The sequence below is a fragment of the Rattus norvegicus genome, chromosome 13 (assembly GCF_036323735.1).
Source record: "Rattus norvegicus strain BN/NHsdMcwi chromosome 13, GRCr8, whole genome shotgun sequence".
Taxonomy (NCBI): Eukaryota; Metazoa; Chordata; class Mammalia; order Rodentia; family Muridae; genus Rattus; species Rattus norvegicus.
Window position 1 is genome coordinate 93,924,580 of NC_086031.1, and position 7,288 is coordinate 93,931,867.

Below are 7,288 nucleotides of genomic sequence, written 5' to 3' on the forward strand. Positions count from 1 at the left end.
ACACCTTCTGTATTGATGTCATCACTTTTTGTAGGCTGTATCATTGTTTTAGGGTTTCTACTGTTACAACAAAATACCGTGACTGAAAAACAAGTTCGGGAGGAAAGGGTTCAGTTTACATTTCCACATTGTTGTCCATCACGGAAGGAAGCCAGGACAGGAACTCAGACTCCTGGAGGCAGGAGCTGATGCAGAGGCCATGGAGGGGTGCTGCTTACTGGTTTGCTCAGCCTCTTTCTTATAGGACCCAGGAGCACCAGCCCAGGGATGGCACCACCCACAATGGGCTGGACCTTCCCCATGAGTCACTAAGAAAATGTCTTACAACTGGATCCTATGAAGGCATTTTCTCAATTGACAGGCCCTTCTTTCAGATAATTCTGGCTTATCTCATGTTGACACAGACTAGCCAGCACAGCTGACCCCTTGTCAATGTGACACACACAAACACATAACTATTAAGACACAACTCTTCCTTTCTTATTCATCCGCAAGATCTCATATTAAAATAATAAATAACTTCAAAAGTCCCACAGTCTTTCAAAATTCAAATGCATTAAAATTTCAGTCACTTTAAAATAGCCAATCTCTTTTAAAATCTAAAGTCTTTTAAAATTCAAAGACTCTCAACTGTGGGCTCTGGTAAAATAAAAAATAAATACCTTTTTTTTTTAACTGAGAAAGAGAAGAAACAGAGCACAGTCACAATCTGAAAAAAGTAAAATTAAACTCCCAACGGTATAAATAACAGAATGCCCAATGTCTGGGATCTACTCACAATCTTCTAGGCTCCTTCAAAGGACTTGGGTCACTTCTGCAGCTCTGCCTTCTGCTGCACACACAGCTTGTCTTCTAGGCTCTGGTTGACTCCATTCCACTGCTGTTTGTGGTTATAATACCATGGTACCAGCATCTCCAGAATGCTGGGGTCTTCTGCTGCAACTGGGCTGCACCCTCACCAATAGCTTCTCCTAGGCTCTCTTTACCGTGCCAGACCTCAACTCCTTTGCATGACCTCCTTCCGTCCTGGGCTCCCAACCTCCACTGAAGTGGCACCTTCACCAATGGCCTTTCCTGGCCTCTCACAGTGCCAAGACTTGGCCGTTCTTCATGACCCCTTTATGCCTTCCAAACCAGTACCACCTGGGTGATTCTTACATTATCAAGTTCAGCTGCCAGCTTGAGGTATAACCTTGGTTGCTGTCTTCGTTATGGTCAAAACACCATGACCAAAAAGCAAGTGGGAGAGGAAAGAGTTTATTCAGTTTACAGTACCATACTGCTGTTCACCATTGAAGGGAGTCAAGACAGGAATTCAACAAACGGCAGAATCCTGGAGGCAGGAGCTGATGCAGAAGCCATGAAAGAGTGCTGCTTACTGGCTTGCTTCCCCTGATTTGCTCAGACTGTTTTCTTACAGAGCCAAGGACTACCAGTGCAGGGACGACACCACCCATAATGGTCTGGGTCCTCCTTCATTGATCACTAGTTGAGAAAATGCCTTACAGCTGGCCATTACAGCTGGGTCTTATGGAGGCATTACCTTAATTGAGGCTCCTTCTTCTCTGATGACTCAAGCTTGTGTCAAGTTCACATGTAACACCAGCCAGTACAGCCACTTCTGGGTCACAGCTTCTGTGTGCTCTCAGAAACACTTCACAGAAGATTCATCTCAATGATGATCTCTTCTTAATCACCACTAATTTCTCAGCTCCAGGCAATCAGCATTGAGCATTCCAGCAAAGCAGAGGTTTCATTTTAATAGTTCCGGTATCTTGTTAATCACAGCCAACTCTTCAGCCCCAGCTGACCAGAACCCCAGATTCTTCACACAAAAAGCCTGGTAGGGTCATTGCTTCCCTCTGAAATTTCACAAGCCAGGCCTCCATCATCTGTACTGCTTTTAAAACTCATTGACTTTTCTAGCCCAAAGTTCAAAAGTCCTTCCACAATCCTCACAAAAACATGGCCAGGTCTGTCCCAGCAATGCCTAATTACCCTGGTACTAACTTGTCTTAAGGTTTCTATTGCAGCAACAAAACACCATGACCAAACAGCAAGTTGGGGAAGAAACAGTTTATTGAGCTTACACTCTACATTGTAGTCCATCATGGAAGGAAGCCAGGACAGGAACTTGAACAGGGCAGGAACCTGGGAACGGGAGCTGATGCAGAAGCCATGAAGAGTGCTACTTACTGCCTTGTTTCACCTGGCTTGCTCAGCCTGCTTTCTTATCGGATCAAGGACCACCAGCCCAGAATGGCACCACCCACAATGGGCAGGGCCCTCCCCGAACAATCACTAATTAATGAAATACCTTACTGCTGGCTCCTATGGAGGCATTTTCTCAGTTGAGGTTCCCTCATTTCAGATAACTCTAGCTTGTGTCAGGTTGACATTGATACTAGCTAACACAATTACCCTTGTGATTATAAAATGTGTGTCGTTTAAGATGTTTTACAATATGTTTTTTCTTCTTATAAGCACTTGGAGTTTTGCATATATTTATGTTATTAAGTTCATATAACACATAGGAAAAAAAAGTAAAACTTTTGGGAAGCATTCATTTGTGTGTGAGAGAGCAAGAGTGAAAGAGAAAAGGACAAAGGCCTAAAGCCAGTCGAGCCCAGCATTTACTCAACTATTATTAATTATTATTAATGCTAGGCAGCCAAGGTTATGACCCAGGGGATAACAGAGCCTGGGTCTAGGTGGGACAAGGGTTGGAGCCTTTGCCAGTCTGCATATATTCCTGGAAGACAGGGACGGGTGTCACTGACAGAGAAACAAAATGCAGTCTTCTCTGAGGACCGTGAGTCACATCACATACGGAATGTGACAACTCACACGTGGAGGCAACAGATGGCAACTGCAGAAATAGTGTGTCTGACAGCTAGGTGTGTGTGGGTAATTAGCTCAAGCCGACACGCCATAAAAATAAGTGTGTGTCTTAGTTAGAGTTTCTATTACTGTGACTAAAACACCATGACCGTAAGCAACTTGGGGAGGGAAGACTTTATTTCACTTGTACCTACACATCACTGTCCAAGCACAGCAGGAACCTGGAGGCAGGAGCTGATGCAGGGGCCAGGAGGACTGCTTTCCTGAATGTTCCTCGTCACTTTCTCAGCCTGCCTTCTAAACAGAACCCAGGACCATCAGCCCAGGGATAGCACCTCCCACAGTGAGCTGAGCCATTCATCAAGAAAAATGTACCATAGTCTAATCTCGTGGCGACATTTTCTCAAATGAATTTCCTTCTTTTAAAAAATGACTCTAGTTTGTGTCAAGTTGACATAAAACCAGACAGCACAGTATGTTATTAGAATACTTTTCATTTTACTATCATCCAGATATCAACAACCAAAATAACTGTCATATTTGAGATGCAAATGTATTTTTACCTTTTGGTGCCAATATATGTCCTGAATTAATATGAAGTAGGCCCAGACAATATGCATGTTATAGCTTGGATGTGCTCTGAGCATGTTTCCCAAGAGTTTGTGTGTTTGAGCTGGGCACTGATAAGAAAACTAGGAGCCAAGTATTCAAACATATGAGACCATTCTCAGGAAAGTCACCACATTCCACTCCCTGACCCCTACAGGCCCATGGCCATATCATAATACAAAAGCATTTGGTTCAATTTCAAAAGTCCCCTCAGTCTTTCAGTCTCTACTTCGTTCTAAAGCCCAAAGTCAAGCCTCTTCTAAGACTCAAAGCAATTTATTTTCTTGTGTTTTTTTGTTTTTGTTTTCTTTTCTTTTTTTCGGAGCTGGGGACCGAACCCAGGGCCTTGTGCTTGCTAGGCAAGTGCTCTACCACTGAGCTAAATCATCAACCCTTTGTTTTTGTTTTTTTAAGACAGGGCTTTTCCCTGTGTAGTTCTGGCTACCCGGAACTTGCTCTGTAGACAGGGCTGGCATCTCAGAGATCTGCCTGCCTCTTCCTTCAGAGTGTTAGGATAAAAATGCATGTGGCACTATCACTTAGCTCAGAGCAATTTCTTAATTGTAACCCATGTAAAATCACACACTCCTGACAGAAGTGTGTATTACATTTATTTATTTAAGGTGCGTATGTGAGTATCTCAGAGGACAGCTTTAAAAAGCTTGGTTCTGTCTACCATGTGTGTCTCTGGGATTGAACTAGGGTCCAGGCCTAATGGCAGGTATCATAATGTACTAAAACAACTCTCTAGCCTTTCTTGTTTGGTTGTTTGGTTTGGTTTGGTTTGGTTTGGTTTGGTTTGGTCAGCGTCTCTCACTGAACTGGAGCTCCCTGATTCAGCCAGAGTGGCTGGCCCTACTCATCCTCCTGCCTCTACCTCTCCAGAGCAGTGTCCAGCAGACCCTGGCTTCTACGTGGGTGTTGGTACCTAACTCAGGTCCTCTTGCTTGCACAGCAAGCCTTTTAGTGATGAAGACCTCTCCCTAGACTCCACATTATCTGCAGTTTTCATCTGGATCAGCTGGCTGGTGCCAACCATGTTACCTGCCTTGTCTTCCTTATTTTCACTTCCTGTTACAATCAGCAATAACCAGCCAGTGGCGGCATACATTTCTCCCCTGGGCCCGTGAACATGTTTCTCTCCTTTTCCCTCACCTACCTTGCTCATTTTGGCAGAGAGCCTTTGCTCAGTACCATTGACTTTATTTAGAATTTGACTTTTTTTGTTCATTGTGATTTTTAAAAAAAAAATACTTACCTAAAATAGTTCCCTCAATTATTCTTCAATTCTTCTATATCTAAACCCTGTTAATCTGGGCCAGTACTGGCTTCTTCTCAGAGCTTTCTCAGTGAATTAAAACAATTATCATATAACACGAGGGTGCTCAGCACAGTGTTTGGCACCGCCAACTCTATATCCTGGGTCAAGTATCTTGCTTATAGATTTCTTGAGTTAGATTAGTTCCTCCCCTCATTTACATCATATTTACATTGATTACGATTAAGCTATCAATCCCAAATTAGGGATAGCAATGATGCTGTCATAGCCATGTCTTTATAGGTCCTATTTAGGATCCTAACACACACGAGGCTCCCTGGGAATGCTTGCTGGAGGGCATTAAATGACTTTTTAGATGGATACAAACAACACAGCTACAAAATTAAATCGAGGAGTTCTATATCTACAGCATGAGCTAGAAAGATAGCTCAGCCAATAAAGGCTAGGCTGTCAATCAAAAATGTATCGATAGCCTGTTATAGCTTAGATGTTGAATGTCCCCTACAGGCCCATGTATTAAAAGATTGGTTCTAGGTAGTAGGCATGTGTAGAACTCTCAGAATCTTTCTTTTCTTTTTCCAAGACAGGGTTTCTTTCTTGTGTATCCCTGGCTGTCCTGGAATTCACTCTGCAGACCAGGGTGGCCTCAAACTCACAGAGATCTGCTTGCCTCTGCTTCCGGAGTGCTGGGATTAAAAGCAAGTGCCACCACGCTCTGGCCTCTTCCTCCTACTGATCTTGGTATGTGATGTATCTGGTTTGATGGTTGGTGTCTCTGTGTTAGATCTAAGCTCTGAGGTTCTGGGGAACTACTGTTTGGAGGTGGTGGAGGCTTTGGTGGGAGCTAAAGTCCTTAAATCACTGGGGAGATGACTACAAGAGAGAATGTAGGAACCAACTCCTTATATCTTTGTTTCTTGGTCATGAAAAGAGTAGTTTGTGGGGGCTGGAGAGATGGCTCAGTGTTTCTTAACCACTGGTTGTTCTTTCAAAGGACCCAGGTTCAGGGGCTGGGGATTTAGCTCAGTGGTAGGGCGCTTACCTAGGAAGTGCAAGGCCCTGGGTTCGGTCCCCAGCTCCGAAAAAAAGAACCAAAAAAACCAAAAAGGACCCAGGTTCAATTCCCAGCACCCACATGTCTCTGTTCAGAGGACTCCAGTTCTAGGGGTCCTGAATCCCTCCTAACACCAATGCACAAAAAATAAAATCTTAAAAAAAAGGAGTAATTTGCTTTGCTTTGAAGTCCAGTCACCGACATCCAGAAAGACTGTCAGAGGCCCAGAGACCCAAAGCAACAAGCACATCTGATCAAAGACTCGAAATACACAAACTCCCAACCTAAGCAAGTCTTCTTCATAAGTTATCAAATATTTTCTTTTTAGTGTGTGTGTGTGTGTGTGTGTGTGTGTGTGTGTGTGTGTGTTTATATGTGTGTGTTTTGCCTGTGCGTACTTCTGGGCATCATGTAATTGCCTTGTGGGTGCTGGGAATGGAACCTGGGTTCTCTGGAAGAGCATTCAGTGTGCTTAACTGCGGAGCCATCTCTCCATTCGGCAACTATTTCTTGATGATAGTGAGAGAAAACCAACTAATGTCTTAAAAAACAGCCGGGGAAGTTAGGCCAGCACTCAGGAAGCAGAGGCAGGTGGATCTCTGTAAGCTGGGGGCCAGCCTAGTCTACAAACAGAGTTCCAGGGCAGCCACCAGAGTTGTTAACAAAGAGAAACCCTGTCTTGGAAAAAACGAAACGAAAGAAGTAGTGGGGTGGGGGTGGAAGGCGTAGGGGTCACACACTTGTAACTCCAGGACTCTGGAGACTGGTGCAGGAGGACCCAGAGTCTGAGGTCACAGAGAATCTGTCTGGAAACAAAAGCAACAACAAAACTTTAAGCAAGTTTAAGACAAAGGAACAAACAAAAAAACACTCAACAATAATCAGCCATTTGGTCAGCCCTCAAAACCATAGCTGGGTTTAAGAAATCCAGAAGGGCATTAAAGTCAAGTGATATTTATAGAAAAAAAAATCAATGAAGCGAAACGAGTGGCTTCGTGGGATACAGGTCATGTAAATACCCTGGCCCAGCTGCTGTACCCCCATGCACATCTTGCTATCTGTATTCCTGCTAGCAGGAATAGGTTTGGTCTGTAGCTGCCAGAAGAGCTCAGTAGGTACAAGCCCGTACTGCTGAGCCTGACATCTTGAATTTGAACCCTAGACCAGTTCTCCGCTGGCTCCTGTGGCACGTGTGTGTGCACAGACAGACATACAAACAGATAAACAAATTTAAAAAAATTTTTTTAAAGGAAAAAAAGTCCAGAGCAATGGTCTCTGTCAAATTCACCATCAGAAAGGCTGGATGACAGACAGTCCTGGGTACTCAGCCGGGTCACCAGCGTTCCTTATTGCTAATAAGCTTCACCTCCGCCTCCACCGGGGCTTCCAAGCTCCAGCGTGGGCGACCCCTCGGCTGTCTTTTCGCAATCCCCCCCCAGAAGCGGGAATAACCGGCCTGCCCTGGTCCTCCTTCAGGGGAACTGAGAGGATACGACGCCTCGGGC

At 44.4% G+C, this 7,288-nt stretch overlaps 1 long non-coding RNA gene across 4 annotated transcripts in view; it reads right to left on the reverse strand.

The window, feature by feature from the left end:
- LOC108352581 (uncharacterized) overlaps nucleotides 1-6,753 on the reverse strand; it is a 71,139-nt gene extending 64,386 nt beyond the window's left edge. For all 4 annotated transcript variants that reach the window (XR_010057306.1, XR_010057307.1, XR_010057308.1 and 1 more), the window contains exon 1: nucleotides 779-6,753. This is a non-coding gene — a long non-coding RNA (uncharacterized LOC108352581). The remainder of the gene's footprint in view (nucleotides 1-778) is intronic.
- Between the last annotated feature and the right edge of the window lie 535 nt (nucleotides 6,754-7,288).